General features: G+C 35.4%; 1 long non-coding RNA gene across 1 annotated transcript in view; it reads left to right on the forward strand.

Moving 5' to 3' along the window:
- Nucleotides 1-1,087: 1,087 nt before the first annotated feature.
- Nucleotides 1,088-24,604, forward strand: part of LOC131420410 (uncharacterized) — a 66,676-nt gene continuing 43,159 nt past the window's right edge. Inside the window, exons 1-2 of the long non-coding RNA XR_009223530.1 lie at nucleotides 1,088-1,319; nucleotides 2,435-2,508. This is a non-coding gene — a long non-coding RNA (uncharacterized LOC131420410). The remainder of the gene's footprint in view (nucleotides 1,320-2,434; nucleotides 2,509-24,604) is intronic.

Consider the following 24,604-nt stretch of genomic DNA (forward strand, 5'->3'; position numbering starts at 1 on the left):
CTTCATGGAAAATACCTATAAAGGGCCACACTATTTTTAAGATGCAAGAGAATGTTTGAATGCAGAATGGTGAAAGGTAGAAAAAAAGATAGAATAAAGCAAACTGACCAAGGAGTGGACTCGTAGAAAAGAAAGACTGAGTTAAACTTAAATTAAAAACAAAGGTGGACGGTAAATGTTGAATATTACCAGATCCAGTTCTTGCATATATATAATTTCAAAGAGAAAAGAAGATAACAACAAATTGCTAACTAGAGCCAATTTCCAAATGAGAGCAAATTGCAATTCTCCAAGACAGTCTCATAGGTTTTGGTAGTTACTGCAATCAATTAACAATATGAGTGGCTAGAAAACAGGACTCTTCTGCTATTTAATGCAGAGAATAGGAAGCTGTTGACATCACAGTGGCAAATGCCTGTCAGACACAATTTCAAGTTATTCAGAAAGGGTAAACAACGCTCTAATGTGACTCTCTTAAAGAGAACCTAGCCCCACACAAAGAAGACATCACATTTCTGATACTCCACCAACCCCCAGCAAGTGCACAGGGTTTAGAAGGATTTGTTCATATTGGTCCTCTCTGGTCGTTTTCAGTGCAGGACCACATGCAATCTAAATGTGAAAGGGAGACTTGTCTCTGACATCATCCCTGACTCTGTTCTGAATACTCCTCCTTCTGTTTATGCTCCATCCTGTGCTTCACTTAAAAAAAAAATGAGACTGGGCTAGTTGATGACTATATATCTCATTCCATACTTTTCAGCTATTTTAAATAAATACTATGAAGTCTCCAAAAGAGGCTCTGAAGTCATTTAAAAAAAAAAGAAATTTTGTTTTCTGGAAAAATCTTCAGACTATTATATTTAGCAAGAAGACTTACATCTTATCAGTTCCCAATAGTAATTCTATGTGTCTGACTACTTTCTGAAAATACAGCTTCAGAAAATAGGCAGCTAGCACTATATCTCTGAAGCTAGCATACTATAAGATTTACTCTCATTTTTTGAAATAAATATCCCTTTAAAAAACAGCACATTGAGGCTATTCACTATGTGCCATTTTAAATACCACTGAAGGACAGGAAGTCAAGATGGCGGCGTAGGCAGACTCTGAACTCACCTCCTCCCGCAGACACAGCCAATTTACAACTACTCGTGGAAAAATTACCCCTGAGACAGAACTGAAAACTGGATAAGAGGAACTCATGCAACAAAGAACAATCCTAATTGAGGTAGAAGAGGCAGAAACTCCCTTCTGGAGAGAAAAAACGCCGCCTTCACAAGCCGCAGCACCTCACGGCCGCCGGGAGCAGCTCACAGGTGCGCAGCCTCCCTGGAGGAGCGGCGCCCTGAGCCGGGAGCGCCCCCGCTGTGGGCATTTTGTGGACCCAGCACAATCGAGACGAGTGGCAGAATATCTGACTTTGCCTGCTACTAAAGCATTATAGGGAGCACCCCCAGAAAAGCTGGTTCACAAAGAAATTAAAACGGGCTCTTAAAGGACCCACAAGCAAACTCACCCGTTCCAGAAAGCATCCTAAAATCACCAGAAAGAAAGGTGCACAGTGCTGTGGTGAAAAGAGACTCACCTAATAGGCCCTGAGTGCATCTCAGTGAGAGGTGAGACCTCTCCAGGGACTGGGACATTGGTGTTGGCCATTGTTGTGGCCTGGTGTGGGCGTGCTGACACAGACGCCATTGGAGTTCTCCCTGAGGCCTGCTAGCCCAGGGTCTGCCCCACCCGCTAGAGCATCCATTTAATCCAGTTCAGCCAGGGCAGGCAGCCCACCCTAGAGACTGGCCCCACCCAACAACAAGCCCTCAGGCAACTGGTGGGCCTGCATAGATTGGTGACTGGATGCTCTGCAGCCTGGCAACTGAGCTGACTTCAGTGGGGTAGGGCATGCACAAGGAGCAGGTGGAGAGTGTGGGGCAGTGGTGGAGTGTGTGGGGTTCCCGCCCTGGAGAGACTGGGTCCGCTTTGGGAGGTCAGGGCACACACACGGGGCAGGACTGTGTGGACTGTTCGTGTGGACCTGTGGGCGGCAGGGCTTGTCAGCTGCAGAAGACTTGTGCTTCTCAAAGACCCACATAGGGGGTTTGCCTCACCTTCCAAAGCCTCAAACAATTGGGTGCTCCCGTGCCTTAGCCCAGCCCCACCCAGCTGCAATCCTCAGAGAGCTGACAAGAGACCTAAAGGCTGGAGGCTTATAACAATTGTAAGCCCCTGAGCCTAACAACGTGCCACACTGGGGGCCTACTCATTTAAAAGAAACACTGCGACACAAATGTGGTATTAGAACTTGCAGCCAACTGTTGCAAGTTCTAATTTATTACTTTGATATCATCTAATTTATTACATGATTTTATAAACATGCTTTCTCAGCCTCATGGACTACACTGAGACAAAATTTATCTTTGAATTTTCATCACAGTATTCCTATCTGCAAAGTGGAAGCACTTATTCAGAAAATTCTTCACAAACCACCATGAAGAAGCAGCTGGCATGGTAAATCAGCATCTTACAATGCTTTATATTATCCCTGTTTTTTTCCCCCTTTTTCTTCAGTCTTATATTTTGATGTTTGCATCTCTCAAACAAAGTATTACACTTTTATCATTGTCTTAAGTTTCTGTAGAACACAAACTAAAACAATTAATGAATGTATTTTGGAGTGCATAATATATGCATCTCTGTTGGATATATATCTAGGATAGAATTGCTGGTTCATAGTACATATGCATGTTAATCTTTAGGGAGTAATGCCAAATTGTTTCCCAAAGCAGTTGTGCTATTTGGGAAAATAAACTCCCAATAGTAGTCATTAAAAATTATGCAAATACATTTGAACAATATTTAAAATATATATTTTTCTAGGAAAATAAATGTTGACCAAAATGGATCCCAATAGAACCAGAAATTTTAAATAGACTGAATTATAAATAGAAAAGAAGGGGGCTGGTCCCATGGCTTAGTGGTTAAGTGCGCACGCTCTGCTACTGGTGGCCCGGGTTCGGATCCCGGGCACGCACCGACGCACCGCTTCTCCGGCCATGCTGAGGCCGCGTCCCACATACAGCAACTAGAAGGATGTGCAACTATTACATACAACTATCTACTGGGGCTTTGTGGAAAAAAAAGGAGGAGGATTGGCAATAGATGTTAGCTCAGAGCCAATCTTCCTCAGCAAAAAGAGGAGGATTAGCATGGATGTTAGCTCAGGGCTGATCTTCCTCACAAAAAAAAAAAAGAAGAAGAAAAGAAGGAAATAAATTGAGGAAATTACCAAAGGAAAAGCATGAAAACGATATGGTTGCACAGGAGATGTCTAACAAACTGACAAAGAGCAACTAAGTCCAATGCTAGCCAAAATATTTCAGGAAATAGGAAAAAACAACTTTTAAATTATTGTGTGATATTATTTCACAATCTTGACAACTCAAACTAATGTCATTTATGAATATTGATGTAAGAACCTGAGGTCAAATTGTAGCAATAGAATTAAAACATGCATCAATATTAGGAAATTTATTAATAAAATTTGCCATCTTAGATATTTTCTAGAAGACTGTTTTAATTCTCTTGTTTTTTTACTACATTAAAAAATAATTTTAATTTTTTACGTGTTTTTAATTTAACTCGAAATTTTAATTAAATTAGCATTTTGATTTATAATAATCGGCCAGATTAATACCAATTTAATTTCAATTTTATACAAAAACTCCTCCTATAGAGTTCCTTTCCCTCTTCCCTCCTTTGTGTTGTTATTGTCACACACAAATTATGTTTTTATACATTGTCCACGTATCCACAGAGAGTTATAGTTATTGCTTTTTGCAGTTGTCTTTTAAATCAAATAGGAGGAAAAAAAGAATTACAAACAAAATATACATTTATACTAACTTTAATATTTATCTATTTAGTTACCCTTCTTGGTGCATTTTATTTCTTCCTGTGGATTCAGATTACTATCTAATGTCCTTTCATTTCAGCCTGAAGAGCTCCTTCTAGTATTTCTTCTGTGACAGGTTTGTTAGCAGTGAGTTCTTTCAGTTTTTGTCTTGGAATGCTTAATTTCTCCTCTATTTTTGAAAGATAGTTTTGTTGAATTTAGAATTCTTGGCTGACAGTCTTTCTTGTTGCCTCTGTCCTCTATGGTTTCTGACAAGAAATCAGCCATTAATCTTATTGAGAATGCCCTGTATGCAATGATTCACTTCTCTTTTGCTGCTTTCAAGATTATCTCTTTGTCTTTGTCTTCAGACAGTTTTATTATAGTGTGTCTAGGTGTGGATCTCTATGAATTTATACTACTTGGGCTTCATTGAACTTCTGGGATGTGTAAACTAATTTTACTTTTTATCGAAGTCGAGAACTTTTCAGCCATTATTTCTTCAAATATTCTTTCTGCCCATTTCTGTCTTTTGTATCCTTCTGGAGCTAGCATCATCCGTATGTTGGTATGCTTGATGGCACCCTGCAGGTCTCAGAGACTCTGCTCGTTTTTCTTCATTACCTTTTTATGTTCCTCAGATGGCAAAATATCAATCGGCATATCTTCAAGTTCTATGGCCTGCTTAAATTTTCTGTTGAGACACTCTAGTGAATTTTTTATTTTAGTTATTGTACTTTACAACCACAGAATTTCTATTTGGTTCTTTTGAAAAAAATTCTATCTTTTTATTGATATTCTCTATTTGGTGAGACATTGTTTTTATACTTTTCATTAGTTTTTTAGGCATGGTTTCATTTAGTTATTTGTATATATTTAAAATAGCTGACAAAGTCTTTTCCTAGTAAATCCATGTCTGGGCTTCCTAGGGGACACTTTCTGTCAATTTTTTTTTTCCTGTGTAAGGAAATGTTTCTTACATGTCTCATACTTTCTTTGCTGTAAACCAGATGTTTTAAATAATGTACTAGGGCAACTCTGGATATCAGATTCTACCCTTTCTTGGGGCTTTTGGTTCATGCTATTCTTTATTACTGTTGTTTGTTTCTTGACTTTTCTGAACCAATTCTATAGTCAGTGTTCTTTATCATGTATGGCCACTGAAGTCTCTTTTTGGTTAGCTTAGTGGTTAGACAGAGATTTCCGTAAATGCCTGGAAAAAAATAGGTCTCCTAGTCTTTGCTGAGGGGCTCTAAGTGCATATGGGAGCACACTTTTAACACTCAGCCGGGCGGAGTTTTGACAACTCTGCCTTAGGTTTTACTTTCTGCTTGAACTTAGCTTCAAGGTCAGCCAGAGGTAAAGAGCTTAGGGTTTTCTCACATCTTTCCAGATCATGTGCACAGGCCTGTGCATCCACACAGTCCTAGGTATGTGTGTGTCTTTCTAGATCCCCAGAAATATGTCAGAGCCTTTCAAAGCCACTATGGAGATTTCATTCTTCAGCTTTTCCTTTTACACTTTTTGTTTAGCCTTTTATTTGCTCTGACTTTATCCATCACTTCAGGCAGGCATGGAGTTAGTCAATTGACTCTAGTTGTTTTTGACAAAAGCCCCCAGGAAAAAGGCTTTTTATACCAGATGAGCTCCCTAAAGACAGCCTTGCAAGTAGAGTACTCCAGCGAGCCATCAGAGAGGTCAAATAATATTTCTCTGGAAATGTGACGTCGAAGGAGTTCCAACCTCTTTCTGCCCCCTCCATTGGGTACCAGACCACTGACACCATGACTACAGGCTGTTGATTTTCAAGGCTACTGTAGAGATGGAAATGGGGATGAGAATAACGCAAGTTAAAAGCCACAAAATTCACTGTTCGCACTATGTAGCCAATTTTCTTGAATAAATGCTCACCAGAGTGTTACAATCTTTTGCTTAATTTCTGGAGTTGTTAATTCTAAAGTTAATTCTAACCATTTTTGTCAGTTTTCTCCTTGCTTCTTTGAAAAAGAAAATTTGGGGAAATCTTTTCTCTTCTATGTTTGCTAATGTCCTCACCATCTGTATTAGTTTTTTAGGCTGCCATAACAAAATACTACTAACTGGGTGGCTTAAACAACAGAAATTTATTATTTCCTACTTCTGGAATCTAGAAGTCCAAAATCAAAGTGTCGGTAGGGTTGATTCTTTCTGAGGGCTGTGAGGAAAGATCTGTTCCAAGCATCTCTCCTTGGCTTGTAGATGGCCAACTTCATGTTCACATGGCATTCTTCCTGTACACATACACATACAGTCATATTGGTTTAAGGCTGACCCTGATGACTTTATTTTTACTTGATAATCTCTGATAGGGACCTTCAAATATGGTCACATTCTGAGGCACTGGAGGTGAGGACTTCAACATATGAATTTGGGGGGGACATAATTCAACCTATAACACTGTCTTAATTGATCTTTGTGAAAAGTTATAGGGCTAAATCCATAGATGCAGGCACATCATGCTATAAAATTCAAATTAAAGCACTCTATAAATTAGAATTTGGTGAGTACTTCTTTAACATGGTGTCTTTACTTATACATGTGTGTGCATGTATGTATTCCTCATTCCCCCTATATTTATATCATACTTAATGGGGAGACACTAGAGGCTTTCTTGCTATTTTCAGGAAAAAAAGAATGATCATTATCACTGCTGTTATTTTATGTAAAACTAGGAGATTTAGTCAATACAATTAAACCACAGAAATGTTTAAATATATAATAGTTGGAAAGAGATGTATGATTATGAGCTATTATTGTATATTTGGATAACTCCAAAGATCAATGTGAAAAAAAAGCTTTTGTGAGTAACATGAGATCCTTGGAGGGCTGCAAGCTGTGAAACTGATGTACAAAAATCCATGATCTCAAGGGTTCCACTTCCAAGCGTGACAGAGTAGCTTGCAGAAAATCAATGGTACTGCCAGAGCAAGTGGAAAATCTAGATAAAAACAGTGAAAAATACATTTGTCTGAAAGCATTGGAGAGCTGCTAAGGCACTCAGTAACGAGGGTTCATAATCCTTGAGAATTCAGCAAATGTCTTGAGGACAAAATCAACAATTTGATGTATTCATTTCTCTGCTACTCTCTTCTCATCAGAATACCAACCTTTAAAGTTTATAATGTTGATCTCTCTTCCCCATGACACTATCAGTCAAACTTCTACTGCTTTCTCTGCATCTCCATACTTGCCTTCTGCATGGCCATGAACTGAATAATCTGTGTCTTGCCCCATTATCAGAATGGCCAAATTCCCTAAAGAATAAAAGTAACTGCAGAATTTTGTTTCATTTCTATTTCTTTTCTCCTTCAAAGTTTATAAGGAGAATAATTTTCAACCTAAAATTTTATATCCAGGCAAGTTTTCCATCAAGGATTAAGATAGGATAAACATATTTTTCAGGTATGTAAGTACTTGAAAGCTTTCTATTTAGTTTTCACTAAGAATTTATATGAGGATGCACTCCATTTAGATTTAGAATCAAATAATTAGTGAATCCAACCTAGGAGAATGTAAAAGGAAAGTTTCAGGATAGTAGCCATAAAAGGAATAAAAACAACTACACTTGTTCCACTTTGGAGAACAAGATAAGAAAGATTCAATAAGAAGGGTTTCTAGAAAATAAACAATTTTGTATTGAACAGTGGATATAAAGGAAAGACTAAAAAAACTTATGAATTTTATAAAAAAATTTTAAAAAGAAAAGAAATTGAAATATTTAGGTTAAACATAAAGTTATAGAAGAGAATATGGTTCACATATGAAGTAAACTGTTACAAATAGAATGAAAATTCAAGGAAAACAAATTAATTTCTTGTTACAAAAAATAATGTATTGAGGATATTGTGAAGAAGCTCTGTTTTTTTTCTCCCAACAAGAGAAAAGAAAAGCAATCAGAAACTCTAGGATAAAACACTAATATTTTCTCTTATATTGTTAGCAATAAAGAGATACAGATTATAGAGGATAAAACCAGATAAAAATGTTGTGAATGTATTACTCACCTTTGCCCACATGAACAATTGATAAACTAAAATATGGATGCAAATAATACTTACAGAAGGGACAGGAAGGTTAGTAAATGTAAACTAAATTCTTATTTATCACAATATAAATCCAATAGATAAAATCTGGCAAATCAAGAAACAGCAGCATGAACTTTTTTTTTTGTGAGATGTAAAGGTAACTGCTAGAAGATTTAAAGCAAATTTTTATAAGTTTTTGCATCTAGAATTGGCTTGAGAAAAAACAGGATAAGGATGGTTGTTTTTGATTATTTGCTCTTTTGTACTATTTAAAATGTGTAAACAAATATGTTGATTAAAGAATTGTCAACAAATAGGATGAGTAAGAAAATGTAAATAGTAGAAGAGCAAAAGAATGAACAGATAGACTAAGTTGAAGGATTGTCTCCTGTAATGAAAAAAATGGAAGGAAAAAAAAAGTTAAGAGGCATACATCACAGATCCAGAAATTTTAATATATTTCTAGATTAATTTCCATAAAGAGACAATAGAGGCAGAGTCGATTTAAGAACTAACCAAAAGCATAATTAAAGAGTATCATTCTGAACTACTTAAAGTCATCAGTTTTTAGATTCAAAGAGTCTATTGAGTGTCAAATAGAATAAGAAAAAGGAAAATACATAGAGGTATCGTGATGGTATTTTATAACATCAAATATAAAATTAAAATACTGAAATATTCTAAAAAAATATTTTTAAAAGATCACCCCAGAAGGCAACAGAAAAGGCCAGCATCAGTCTTCGTAATAGCAATAATGGACAATAGGAAACAGTGGTGCAAGGTTATTAAAAGGCTGAAAGAACATGCTTTTCAACAGGAATGTTATTACCGGAGAGCAAGCATTCCACAGGAGCAATTTCAGAAAGTGTACCACATAAAGACCCTTCCCAAAATCATTTATTGGATATATCCAGCCCATGGTAGACGGTTATTAACAAAATGTTTGCCTTAGCCCAGTAAACATGTCAAGTGGGAATAGCATGTTAGTACATATCTTGCTAAGATTCAAGAGAAATATGCATGAGAACACCAAGAAGAAACCAAAGACCCCCATCAGTCTCCTCTCTGAAGAAAATAATGCCTATTGAGGCAAGGTCAATACAAACTCCTTTAATTTAAATTTTGATATTTTCATAAAATGGAAACGCATTGCATTTAGAATGTTAAAACTGGAAATTATAAGTTTTTCATATTTCAGATGAAGAAACGCTGCAAAGTTGAGATTTTAACTAAGTAGAGTTAGTCACATGTAGACGCCAACTCTAAACGGACTTTATTTTTTCTGTTTCTAACTATTCTGACTTAACCTGAACACTTCCAATGACATTTTGCTAGAGAGCTTTGGTTTTTAAAATTACGTACTTTATACTGAATAAAAACATGCATTCACTTAACTTCCACCTAATTCTCCCGGTTAGTCCTTCTGGAGTAATCTTTGGTATTTTGAGGGCTTTTTTTTTTTTTTTTTTGTGATATCAGCCCTGTGCTAACATCTGCCAATCCTCCTCTTTTTTTGCTGAGGAAGACTGGCCCTGGGCTAACATCCGTGCCCATCTTCCTCTACTTTATATGGGACGCCGCCACAGCATGGCTCGCCAAGCAGTGCATCGGTGCGTGCCTGGGATCTTAACTGGTGAACCCCTGGCGGCCACAGCAGATCGCACGCACTTAACTGCTTGCGCCACCGCGCCGGTTGAGGGCTTTTTAAAATAATCTCCGCTCCCTCTTTGAAAATGCAGATCTCTTTGCAAAGGATAACTAAAGATTAAATTGGTGAAAGGTGATTTTCTAACTTAGTGTCTTTTTTGGGACACTAGATGAGAGAAATTTCTTTGGGAATATGATTTCCATGGTTAATGTATTCCACAGTTGAAAAGTTCTGGTACAGGAAATAGAAAACAGTCAAAGACAAGTGTCACCTACTTGACAACTTTACTTACTGTCTCAAAAGCGGTCCCTCAAATGCAATCAATCTTAAAGCAAGACAGCAACTTCATACAGTTTTGACTATTTTTTGTTAAAAAATACTTTTCTCTAAAGTGTTTTTCCTAAAAGTAACTTCTACTCCAGGCATTTTTTAATCTAAAATACAAATGTCTGACAATTAATTCAACATATTTTTGATGTATAGACTTCTCCAGATCCATGTTATTCCTATGAATGAAATGTCATATTTTACAGCTTCTATAACAGGATATACTATATAATTGTCTATTATGTCTAGAATACCAAAAAATGTTATCAATTTATTCCTCTGCTTGAAAATCTACAATAATATGACACTGAGTGGTCTCACTGGCCTTGCTTCAGTGATAATATTTCTGTAAACACTGTTTTAAGAGAGCTTAAAAATATGCATGTTTTATAACAGCAATGCCTTATGAAAATACTTATTAGGTTTACTCTTTGTTCATAAAGTTCTTGCTCTGCTTGGTAATTGTGTTATGGCTACGCATTTAGATGTTCCCTGAGTGCTTTGATATGTTTTCTTATGACATAAAAATCACAATAAAAATACAAGTTGCCATAACAGCGTATGGCAAGACATTTTTGCCAGGCAGTATGAACAATTTCTAAATGCCATTATGTGATTAAGCAGTGAGGCACAACAGGTTATATTACACTATGAAGTTCCATAATAGGTATTGAAATTGCCTCTCAACATCATACCCAGGAGTATTTCTGAGATTTTTACATGACAATTTGACAGAGTTATAAAAAAAAAAAGAGTAAATGAAGTCATTAAAAAACATTTTTCTTAGGTAAATTTAAATGCTTTTCATTACCCAGTGTGCAGTCATTAAAGTCTAATGCTTTTTCCTAGGAAAATATTTCATATAGATTTTTTAGCTTCTTTTACTGGTAACTCAAGATTTGTTAAATTTGACTTATTTAAATTTGGTTTCTATCTTGAAAAATAATGGAGGCAATTACCTTCAACTCAATTTCCAGGGTGACAGTTTATCAATCATGGTATTAAGGGCTTGGGTTTCTTCATAACACATTTGACTCTCTGAATTTTCCATTTTTCCCCAACCCTTGGATTGCTTCCAATACTTTGTGGAATCTTCTTTTCTGTCTCAATTGAGAGTGAGAACACCCTTCCCAGTGAATGATTGTGGAAGTTTAGGAAACAGAGGAGTATTCATAAGGTTAGAAAGGCCAAGGGTATGTAAGTGGAGGACCTCAGCCACTCCCCTAAATTAGATGTAAGAGTACCAGAATCAGATATTTTACCTTATTCTTTAGTTACACAAAGTGACTTATAAGATTATTGCTTATTTATGAAATGGCAAGAGGCTATGTCCACGTTTATAAAGATTTTTTCTAAATCACCGAAAAGTTAGAGCAATAAAGGCTTTTGGCCTGTCAGTTCAGCTGGATTTTGAGTGTGCTGTCTTAATATTTGTTCCTGCAGAAACTGACACTGGGGCAAGTGTATTCAAGGGCAGATAGATAACTTAAATGTGGGGGGGACACTAGTAGGGCAGAGAGATGAGAAACAGACAAGGAAATTCAGCCAATAAAGTGTGTACTACAAAGCAGGGTACCACACTAGTTGAATGGAGCTTAACTCCATGGTGAAACTCTGGGAAACACTTCAAAATACACAATTTAGAATTATCCCTAACCAAGGGTAAGTGAGCTGGAGATTAATATAGTAACTCTAGAGAGTCATTGGATGATGCTGTTGAGGAGAGGAAGTAAATATTAATTCCATAGCACTTTCAGACTCTCAAGAGCACATGAGCAGAGTGACTTTCCATATTTCGAGAAACAAAGCAATGAGGCACAAAGATACAGACAGTGGCAGTTGGAAGTTGGGTGGAGCACAGGGAAAGTCCAAGGAATGTAAATGGGCACTGCCAATATATATTATATCTGCAAAACATTGCAACATTGCTGCTAACTACATCATATTCCCAGGTTTTCTATTATTTGCAATTTGATAATCATGTTTTCTACAATTTCAACTAAGAAACTGAAAAATATTTACCAGAAAAGATTGTAAGAGCTTAGACCTCCATAGAGAGAGAATAGATATACATAGTAACCTTCTCTGGTCACAGCGGGTTATCACCTATGCATTCTCTGATGGATCCTTGGATGACCTCATAAAAAATTATAGGGTCAACTTCCACTTATGTGATGAGGACCACTAAATTCAACTATATCCTGGATATCTCTCCTGAGCTTGAAGCATTTGTCCAACTATCGTTTGTAGATTTCATTTTAATAACTGTTAACCTTGATAAAGTACATACTTTGTGCTAAGCACTGTATTATGCAATGAGCTTTGATATAGATTATCTCAATCTTCACAACAACTCTAGAAGTAGATACTGATAGTGTTACAATTTAACACATGAGGAAATTGGCTTGGAGAGTTTAATTAGCTTGTTTGAAATTAGCTAATGTGTGGTGAGGTATGGATTGGAATCAGGCATTCTGACTCTAAACCCCCTGTGTCAGTCAAAGTTTAACTAGGGAAATAGAACCAGTAGGTGATATATAAGAGATTTATTGCTTACGCAACTGTGACGGCCGACTAGGCAAGTACGAATTCTGTGGGGCAGGCTGTCACGAAGCACAAGCTATAGTTCTTGAGAATGAGCTGAAGCTACTGTCCACAGGGAGACTTTAACTTCAGACAAGCTCAGCTTTACTCTTAAGGTATTTCAAGTGATGGAATCAGGCCCACCCAGATTGTGTTCAATAATCTCCCTTATTTAAAGTTAACTGATTATGGATTTAATCACACCTACAAAATACCTTCACAGCAGTACCTGATCAAATAACTGAAGAATGTAGCCTAGCGAAGTAGACATATAAAACTAATCATCACAGCTCCTAACCCTGAAACTCTATGACTTCACCTAAATGATCCACAACACCTCAAACTCAGCAAGATTGAAATGTTGCCTTAAAATGAATGTAGATTTCCTATGAGCCTGATCTAGATTCTCCTGTGAAAAAAATCTGAGGACCTGCTTGATTCCTTCCAGACATCTCCGCATGATTTTTAAATCATTTTTATATTCAGTACCTAGCTAATAGCATAACACATATGAAGTACTCAGTAAATCTCTGTAGAATAAATAAATATACCTTTACCCAGCACATATTTCTGTCTTGTTCAAAATATTTATTAACATATTTTTGTAATCCATATATATAAATGATATATCATTCCTTTCATCCATCATTACAAAGGCTCCATTAAAAAATAAAATAAAATGAAGTTAATCTTCTTTTTCAATTTGTATTTTAAAAATTAAAATGTGAAACAAAAATTAATATGTATTGGACATATAGTGTAAGATTCTTTTCCAAAGTAGCCATTGAGATCTATATTTACTGAGCTTCTACTTAGCATCAATGGCAAGATGATAGATTTAAATGAGCACATGGTGATAAAATCAATTCAATATTCTAAGGCCTTCCGTGAAATCCTTTATATATTTATACATTCATTCACTAAATGTGCATTGATCGGGCATTATAAAACAGATCCAAGAGGTATAGAAATGATTATGAGATGAATCTTGTCATAAAGAGGACAAGATAGTTTTATACCATCTAACTAAGGAATCTGGCAACATTATCGCATGACGATTTTTTAACCTAGCATATTTATAGGAAAAATATGGCAAGTTAGTAAAGAAAATTTAAAGGGATAGCTAGAAATATATGTTTATGTTGTAGTTTCTATGAAAGGGTGACTTTGGTCGAACTGAACACACACGGGATAGAAATTGGCATTTTATGAAAAATAACTGATTAAAAAGTTGAAAGTGTGAATGTTATGACATGACACTATTAGAGTCTCTCACACACAAAAATCCTAAAACATTTTAAACTACAAAGGAATTTTTCAGTTCATATTTAAAAAAAAAATCCTATCAAAGTAAGGGTGAGGATTGCCAAACTACTGTTTCATGGATACTGCATGGTTTAATCATTCCAATCAAGAAATTCAAGGCAATCAAATGGTTGATGTCTATAAATTGTGTATCTTCAGTGAAATTTATCTTACTTTGTTGAGTGGAACTATAAACAGAATAGCAGCTTCAAAGTGTGACGGAACGAACCAGAGAGCTGATTCTGTGCAGTGGCTTGTTTCCAGTCTGCCGTGTCAAATGAAGAAGAACTACAACCCCAAAAAGAGAAGATCAGGCCTTTAATGGTACTCAGCATTACATTTAGTAAGCATCTGGCTGTTTGGAACTAACAGAAGAAAGAAAATGATGGTCGAAATTGTTTTATTCACTCAGAAGAAAATGTGCGCCTCCCATGTTTCACTTCCAGAACAGAAAGAAAAAACTTTAAAATTTAGAAATCAACGAGAAGTTACTAGGATTGTCTATAAATAGGACCTGTAATCCAGTACCTATTTTTCTTGCAGAAATCTTAGCAGCATTTAATTAATTAATTAATTTATTTATTTATTTATTTTTGGTGAAGAAGATTGGCCCTGAGGTAACATCTGTTGTCAATCTTCCTCTTTTTGCTTGAGGAAGATTGTCCCTGAGCTAATATATGTGCCAATCTTCCTCTATTTTGTATGTGGGACACCACCACAGCATAGCTTAACGAGTGGTGTGTAGGTGCCAAAGCAGTGTGCACGAACTTAACCACTACACTGCGGGGCCAGCCCGTTAGTAGCATTTAAAAAAACAAACATACATTTGTACTCCCATATTAATTTTATTTATTCATTATTTTTTAAATTGTTCTATGGGAATTCAGAGGATACACATAGGGAACACTTTCCACTTCTTTAAATTGTTTGATTTGCCTCCCTTTCCTCTTAATCTTGGTTAGTGAAGGATATCAAGTTCAATTTCCCCACCATGCCAATGTCCCAGGGCATAGCCTCCTGATGCAGTGCTGGCATTTTCTTTGTCCAAAAGACATCACCATCTACCATTTTCTCACTGCTGGCTGCTCACAGCTGTGGAGTTCCAGGGCAAGTCATATTGTGGGGTTACAGAGGCCCAGGTCTTTTGTTTCTTGCAAGCCTAGGAATAAAAAAATAAAGAGTAAAACAAGAGTATATATTTTTTCAAGATTTAGTTGTTTTTCAGTGGGAAGACACTGTAGAAAATCTAATCTGCCATACAATTGGTGCAGAACCTATTTTAGGTTTTGAACTCTGTAAATATCTTACCTATATAAAAGTAAACTAATTAAAAATTATTAGACTGAAACCAAACAAACATAACATGAATATTCAGTGTGACCGATGTGAAAAATCACCAACTATTTTAGAAATCACAAACAAGTTGCTTGGGAGACTGAGCGTGTTTATCGGGCACTAGAAAACACCAAAAAGGAATGGATATGTAAAAGTTAGCACTCTTGACACCGTGACCAAAGTACCAGAAGTGGAATAGAAATAAGGAAATTAAGTTTTGGTTGATACTAATTTTGTCATATATAAAACTTAAAGGGGCTTCTATGATTTAAACTGTTACCGTATATATTTTTATTTGACCCTTTTCTGAATTTTGAATACTCAAAGAATGACTTTAATTATCCTAATTAAAATGAGGTTTTTAGAAATGTGAAGTAGTATTCTCTTTTTATGCATTGCCTTTTCAGTTATCTTGCTCCTACTTGTCAAAAAATTCTTGATTTGGTTGAATTGCCATGTATTCTCTGAGAGTTTTGGATTTACTTGTAAACGTAAGATCTGAAGCCATAAAACTCCTAGAAGAAAACAGGTATTGTCACCATAATTCACTCAATTGCTTAAACCAGGCAATGTAAACTATAGCCCTCAACAGAAAAAGTTTGTGGACCTCTGGTTTAAACTAATTGATTTTCTCTGTCATTCATTTCTTACGTTTAGTCAATTACCAACTTCCATTAAAATTTCCAGTTATATGACTCACATCCTATCAAATTCGTTTTTCCCCTATCCCTACAGCCACTACTGTTCAAGTCTCCATAATCCCTCGCCTTGACTGCTGTAAACTTTTCTAAATGGTCTTTTGGCTTCTATCCATTCTCTCCTATTCTTGATACCAGCTGCTGCACTGATATTTCTAAATGCAGACAAGATTATGGCTGCTTAGAATCCTTCACTGCCTTTCCATTGCTAATTACTTTATTTTCCATTGTTAAATTACACGGTCCATAGTATGACACCTAAGATCCTTCACAAACTAGCCTCTGACAGTCTCTTCAGCTTCCCACTTCACTGATCTCCACCTAATCTCGGTCATGTTTCACCCTTACAGAACTATTCTGTCAATCAAATATTCTGTAATACATAACTGTCTTGACTTTGCATGACTTGCCTTTAACCCAGTGAAGACTTACAGAAAATGGCAAAGACATAGACCGAGAGAGAAAGACAAAGCTAAAAAGAAAAATAAAAGGCGCCGATATTTACCTAGAAGACTGGACTAGGAAAATAATAGGAAAAGACTAAAATTATATCAATCCCAAAACAAAGAGAATAGGAGAGAAAATGGCACCACACAAAAGATGAACACAATAGTATTATTCTTTGTTACTGGCTCCTTTTCAGAATTACTGAGATCCAATTAAGATCCTCATCTCAAGAAAAATTCACCTAAAGAGAACTGAGGAGAAAAAAAGTAGTTACTGATCATTTACGTCTTGCTTATGTTATGCTAACATTCAATGTTTAATATATTTCTTTAACTTAGGCTTTCTCATATATTTGACAAATAAAAAATGGAGGATGGAAGAAAATTGTATATCTTAGATTTGTCTTTATTATCTCCATTCTATCCTTTTCTCAAGCCTTTTCTAGAGGTCAGTAGAAAGTGGATGCTTATTAACTACTCCTGAAATTAATTGCTTTTTGCAGGGAAGACAGTATCTGTGATTCTGATCTCTCTGGAATGTAGCTGCTTCCACAAAGCAACCACTGTATTTATATCGGTTTACATAATGAAGGTACTCTCCAAAATATCCATCATGAGAACTGCTCCAACATTTCTTGACAATGTTCATTGTTCCTTCTCAGCTACATGTAAACCTTTATTAAATCATTTTCCCTTTCAGAATAATTCCACACACTGATGGCAATTAGAGTAGAAAAACTCAAAGGTTTATTACTTTCAATGGACCTTTTATTTCGTGTTAAATGTAGAAAAGCTGCCTTAATGTCATCACTTTGCAATTTGTTTTCAGGGTAAATGAGTACAGCAGGGACAAAAGCCTTTAGATAATATTATCTGCCATTTTCATCTTTTGCAGGGCTACAGTTAGAGGAGTAGCTTCTGGAATTAATGTATTACTAAGTACTTTTATGATACAATCTAAATGTGTTTGTGCTGATTTGTGCTCTAGCTTACGATTGTGTGACATAGGCAACACTGCATTCTCTGGAAAGTGTGCATGGCAATAGGAAATAAAAACACTAATAAGAGGATCAAAATATTAACTTTGTGAGACCTCTGTCACTCATATGCAAAATTATGTAGTAGAAAAATAAGTGGTTTCATTTTATTAATTGTTTGTTATACTTTTTAGTGATAGCACTAAGTTAAAAACTTAATAGTTTCTATTGTGAATTTATGTGGCAATTTAGAAATAAAACCCACAATTCCAAGATTTGTAGGCGTAGGTGGAAAGATACATGTCGTTAAATAAGATGCCAAAGACTGTGTTTTGAAAAACTCAAAGGAGAAAAAAATAAAAGTTTTAATATTAATATTGATGTGTCTTAAAGACTAATACGATAACTTGAGAGTGTAGATTTAAGGTCTTGGAGGGCAAGATCATTGGAACTCTAGAAGGAGCAGTTATTTCAAGTGTACAGGAAGTCAGGGTATAAAATATAAAGTGCAAGATAAATAAAATTATGAGAACAGTGAGGGAATCAGCAAAAATAGGAACAGGAAAAACAGTTTTTAGTCATCATAGCTGCATAGAACTTTGAAGTTATTTATGCTGGGGAAAGAAAAATCAGGGAGAAAAGACAATGACATAGTCACATTCAGTATTCAGGTTTAGTCACATTCATCCCTTTTTGTTATAAATTTATTTCTGTTATTCAAATATTAAAACAAAGGACAAACATTGGAAAAGAGTGAATATAATTCAATATACATTTTATCTTTTTTACTAAGAAAAACAAGCAAATGTGTTTTTTAAAAATAATTAGTGAAGGTATATATCCTGAAGAATTGATTGTATTTAATGAGAAGAACATCTGGAGATATAAATTATAAGGAAAGTTGACTATAACGTCTTGATGTTTTATATACTTTAAAACAGGTTCCTTTTTATATAATGTTGAAAACTCAGTGTAAGAAACTATAGGTCATAAAATTGTGCATTCCACTGAAATAAAGCTTACTTTTTAATTTTGCCTAATTTTATCATTGAGTCACTAAGATGGAGATGTTAACATCTTAAAACTTCGTTTTCTCTTTATTCAAAGCCAGCAAAGTGGCTTGGGAGTTAGGAGTGGCCTAACTTTCTTGAGTGTTATTGAAAACAAATATACATAAGTGGAGAGAGAAGTCATAGGGATGGCACAGAAGATTCAATATCATAAATATACAATCTCCACAAAGATTTCATGTACAGTTTTAATGCAATCTCAATCAAATTCCCAATAATATTTTGTGAAAAATTTTGTGATGAACTTCATACCAATGAAATGTGAACAGATATGATTTAAACCATTTCCAGGATTAGGTCTTAAGAATGTGTTCCTCCAAGCCCACTTTCCTCTTTCCACTGTCTGGAATCTGGGCTTAGTGATTCAGTTTCAATTATGCAGACTATGACAACACTTTTCTTCTACAAAAAAATAGAATCATCCCAGATCCCTGATTAACCACGGGTTACAGAGCCATCCCACATACATGGATTGTTTAATTTGGAACTGTTAGGTAAGAAAGTCCTCTTTCTCTAAGATATTTTTCTTTTAGATTACTTTGTTACGTTGGTTTGGATGGTAATTCCTTGGTCCATTGAAGCCAATGTGACTTGTTCTGGCCAATGAAAAGTGAGTGGAGATGAAATACATTCAGGAAAGATGCTTTAAGAGCCCACTTGTTGTGTCACATTTTCTGCATCACAAGAACATCAATGTTTCACATAAAGGTTTATCTCTCACATTAGTTTCTGGATCAAAGAAAACATGGAGCAACGGTTAAGCCAATCCATTCTGGATACTTAGTATGTAGGCAAGAAATAACCCTTTGTTATTCTAAGCCACTGAGAGTTGGAGGTTGGTTGTTCCTGCAGTATATTGTACCCTGCCTTGGCTAATTTAAGAAGTTTAGCCTGAACCTTGACTGATCCAACCTTGCTTAAGCCATTCATGGCTTAATCAGGCTATAATAAAGGAGTACTGTGGTAAAACAAGAAGTGAAAAATTCTGTTACAGCTTGTGTATGGAGTATAAAAGAAGCAAATACAGTATAAAATGCAAAATATCTTTCAATTTTTTTTGCAAGTGTACAAGGGTATGTTTTCTACAGATTTAACGGAGAAAAGGAAATAAGTAGCTCAGTTCTACACAATTGATAATATCCAAAGGTAGATTAGCTAAACAAGGGAGAGAATATCCAGTGAGGAGAGCTGAGATTCTAAGACAGAGCCCTGGCGAACTTCTCATTTTAATTAGAAAGTACAGAGGAAGAGTTATTAAAGCAAATACAAAAATAAGGCCAGTGAGTAAATACTGATCCTGGAGAGAAAGCCTAAAATTAGGGAAAAATGACTCATCATGCTGTTTGCAGCACAAACATTAAGGCAGTTTAGAAGAGGGTACTGGAGATGCTTTTGAAGAGGTCACTGGACATTACATGTGTGGCCTCAGACGAAACCAATTTAGAGTGAGCCCAGGGAAAAAGTAAGGGAAATAACAAGAAAAGAATATATGATCTAAGTATTTAGAATCAAAAAGAAAACAAAATGAGAACAATAAATGGAAAGGGTAAAAGAGTCAAATGAAAGCATTTCAAGGATCACTGGAAATGCCCGAAAGCAGAAAGAAAATGACAGAGTTTGATTAGAAAGAGGAAAGTGATGTATCTTGAAATAGCCACTCCACAGGTGAAAAAAGATGGGAAGCCAAAAGATGAGTGAGGTGGGGCAAGCTAGGATATCTGGATAAAAACTGCCGACAGAAAAAAACAGATGACACAGAATCAGGGGGAAGCTACCAATTTGGAAAATAGTGGAAATAAAACTTATTCCATAGAAAATATCTCCTGTTATCCTTTAAATCCCCTGAATTAACTACTATTACCTACGCATTCTGCTTTCTCTCCATGAAATAATATTATAAACACTTTCCTATTATTATAGTTTGATTGCAAGTCAGCTAATTTCACAAACCTGTTTTATTTTTCTGCTTCATTTGTAACAACTTTGTGAAGTGCAGTATACACAGAAAAAACACATGTGCATAAAACGTCTATGTACAGATTAACAAATAGTTATAAAGTGATCTTCCACGTAACCACTAGACTGCTCAAAAATAGAACACTGGAAGCTACCTCAACACCCACTTTTTTCCTTTCCCGTTTACAACCTCCTCCATCCCTTCCTTTCCCTTTTCTGCGTCGTAGGATAATAATTACTAAAGTTTTAAGATAGTTTTAGCATGATAACTGCATTCCTAAATGATGTACATAAGTTTTTCCAGCATTTAAACTTTATATAAATGGAATCCTTTAGTATACATTTTTTTGTGACAGCTTCTTTTATTCAACACTATGTTTGTAAAATGCATAGATGTTAACACATAGCACTGTAGTTCATTCATTTCCTTACTGTATAATATTCTATTGTATAATTATTCTACAATGCATCCATTTAATATTGATCGAACTTTGCATTATTTCTTTTTGGAGCTCTTCCAATTAACGTAGTTATGCACACTTTTTGTCCATGTATCCTGGAGAACTTATGCATGCACATTTAGGAGGAGAATTACTAAATCAAAGGGTGGTTACCTTTTTTACTAGACAATGCCAAACTGTTTTCCAATATAGTTGTACAATTTAGATTCTGAATAACAGTATATAAGAATTTCAGTTGTTGCATGTACTTGCCAAGAGTTGGTTTCATCAGAATTCTAAATTTTGTCTCTCTTATTGTATACAGTTTTAAATCATTGTAGTTTTAAGCTCTATTTTGTTAATGACTAGTGGGATTGAACATTTTTTCACAAGATTTATTGGGTTCCTTTCTTGTAAATGCTTATGTTTGCAAATGCTATAGATTTGCTTGTTTTTGTCTTATTTATTTTTAATGAGTCTATTTTTTTTTTGTGCATCATCTAATTGTCCCAGCACCATATATTGAAAAGAATGCCCTTTGCCCATGGCTCTACAGGATGACCTTTGTCATACAGCAAGTGTCCAAATTGTGTAGATCTGTTTTTGAGATATCTGCTCTGTTTCATTGATCTAAGTATTAATCCATGAACCAAAACATTAATGTCTTATTTATTATAGAAAATAAAACTTCTTGTTAACTAGTAGATCAAACCTCCAATTTTTCTTATTTTTCTCTAGAAGTGGCCTGGTTATTCTTGACATTTGTATTTCCATACAAATTTTAGAATTAGCTTGGCAATTTTCACAAAAAAATATTGGATTCTGATTAAGATTGCACTGAATCTGTATGTCAATTGTGCTAGAGATGATATATTTATGATATAGAGTCTATAACATCAATATTCATATATAAATAAAAAATAATCTCTCTGTATATTTTTAAATAAAACCAATACAATTTTCTGTTTTTCCCTGTAGAGATTTTATAAATCTGGTATTAGATTTGTTTTTAGGTACATAGTAGTTTTATGCTAGTATAATTTTGCATTTTTTCTTGCTAGACCTATAGAGTTACAAATAAATTCTATATTGATTTGTAAGCTCTTATTAATTTTAATATTTTATTAGCTATTTTCTATAAATACAGGCATATAATATCCAAATAATGACAGATCGTATTCCTTTTTTTTTTTTTTTGGTGAGGAAGATTGGCCCTGAGCTAACATCTGTTGCCAATCTTCTCTTTTTGCTTGAGGAAGATTGTCCCTGAGCTAACATCTGTGCCAGTCTTCCTCTATTTTGTATGTGGGATGCCACCACAGCATGGCTTGATGAGTGATGTGTAGGTCCATGCCTGGGATCCAAACCCTCGAACCTCAGGCCACTGAAGTGGAGTGTGTGAACTTCACCACTATGCTGCCAGACCAGCCCCATGTATTCCTTTCTTTTGATCCATATACATTATATTTAATTTTCTGGCCTTATATATTGGCTGTGACATTTAGTAAAATGTCAATAATTATCAAGAGAAACTTTGTCTAGTTCCATATCTCAAAAAGAATATTTTCAAAGATACAGTATTAAAAATAATATTTGCTTCAAGTACTATTATAATAAGTTTCATCAGAATAAATAGGTCTTCTTATATTCTTAGTTCTCTATGAGTTATTACTTAAACTTGCATGGATATTGAATTTTATTAAATACTTTCTTATTGCCTGTATGAAGATGGTCATATGATTTTTTTTTTAAAAAAAACATTTATTATGACAAGTTTCTCTTATTGAATTTCTCATTTAACATCAACTTCCATTCCTGGAATATTTTAGGGTTTTTGCACAGATGTTCAGGAGTGGTATTGGACTATAAATATCTCTTTCTGTGTTGTCTTGCTAGGTTTTGATATAAGATTATGGTAATTTCATAAATCAATGTGAGTAATCCTGGTTCTCTAATCTAAAAGACTTTGGATAAGATTATGTCAACACAAATAACCAATAATGAATCTATAGATCAAAATTGAGGTGAATTTAATATACGAGCCAATTCTGAGGACTATAGCTCAGGAGAGTAACCTCTACCAGGCAAGGAAGCAATACAGCTTGGTTATATACTGTTTTTGAACAAGGAATGTATATCGAATATGATAGGAATACTTTTTTTCTCTTTTTACTACAGTCACAATGTGTTTTGCTATACATAATAGGTCAACCTGACCCTGGTTTCTGGAAAGGAATGCTTATCTTTATAAAAATACTGCTATGGAAGGGGTGACATTCATTCCTATCTTTAGAGACAGTTTCTTTGCTTTGGGACACTGTAAATGTTTAAAGCAGATGTACACTGTATTCATGCATGTTTGACAGGCCATGTCAGCCCATTCTGGGAAAACAAGGTCAGGCCAAATCAGTTTTAAACCAAAATGCCTTCCTCATATATCTCAATATTAACTTTCTGTATCGCTTTTCATTTATTCCATCACTTATAACTCTTTTTTCTTTAGCTGAATGTCTGAAATAATTCACCAGTGAAGCCATATGGGCTAGCATTTTCTTCTTCATGGGAATATTTCTGACTGCTGGTTCAATTCTTTAAATAAATATAGGATTATAGAAGTATCTCAATTCGTCTGGGGAAAGTTTTGTTAAGTATTTTTTTTCTTTAGTAATTTGTTCATTTTAATCTAAATTTCAAAAATTTGATATGTTTCTTTTGGAATTGAGGAGTAAGCATTCCTTCATAAAAGTGATACAGGCTCAAGACAAGATTGACATAAGGGAAGCTGTATGGTAGAAAAGAAACCTTGTTGTAACTTTGAATGATCTCTGATTAACTAACTTAGCTGGATATGAACCCTCCAGGAGATCTACCTGCTCTGTAGATTTTATGACCCCTGTTTGTGCATGTATCTCCCAGCTGCGATAAGATGATAACTTTGTTCTTTTGAGTTCCTTAGGAATGTGATGACCCCCAGACAGAGAGTCTATCTGGTGTGGGCACTCCCAGTCTGTAACACCAGAGGGTTAACATTCCCAACCCCCTCCCCTGTTACCAACTGGCCTATATAACTGCTTCAAGATTCTGTGCCCCCCTTAAGATGGTTCTTTCAGACATTAGTGGGCCATCTTCTCTCTTGCTAGCAAGCTGTAATAAAATTCCCTTTCTCTGCCACCATCTTGCCTCTTGATGATTGGCTTTTGTCTCGTGGTGAGAAGATCGTGCCCTTTGTGCAATAACAAAAGCAACAAGAAAATAAAAGTGGACAAAAATCACCTTTTTAAAAAGTGTGGAAATTAACCAAAGGCAACAATCCAAGGGGCATTTATTCAAGAAAAGCTACTGAATATCAATAAGAAAGTAAGCTTTGTGGTATTTAACTTTCCCTGTTCCCACCTCTCACTCCTCACCGCCAAGGTAGCCTTGAAAACCTGCACCCTTGCAATCATGGCAGTTGTGAAACTAGCAGCCTAGAAGCCACTGAAAGGGGCAGGCTGGGTTTATAGGTTCTGAAAGCCTCATCCACAGCTAACAGGGGAGGGACTGTTTGTCAGCTTACTGAAAAGCCCAATTCACAGGGCTTGTTGTAATTTGACCTGACTCAGAGCTAATTCAATGGTAAAAGCCCTCCACTCAGAGTGTTTTTCACAAACAATAAGTGGCAATTGTTTAACACCACAGCTGCTTGAAGTGATACCAGATAGGTGAAACAAGAAAATGACCAAAAAACATAAAAGGAAGAGCTAGGGAATAAGATGTCCATGAAGGGATTTGAAAAGCTAAGATGTATTATTTAGAATATAGTTCATTACACACATATGCAGGGCTGTGCACACACATAGGAGAAATATGAAAATACCCTAATG

The sequence above is a fragment of the Diceros bicornis genome, chromosome 23 (assembly GCF_020826845.1).
Source record: "Diceros bicornis minor isolate mBicDic1 chromosome 23, mDicBic1.mat.cur, whole genome shotgun sequence".
Taxonomy (NCBI): Eukaryota; Metazoa; Chordata; class Mammalia; order Perissodactyla; family Rhinocerotidae; genus Diceros; species Diceros bicornis.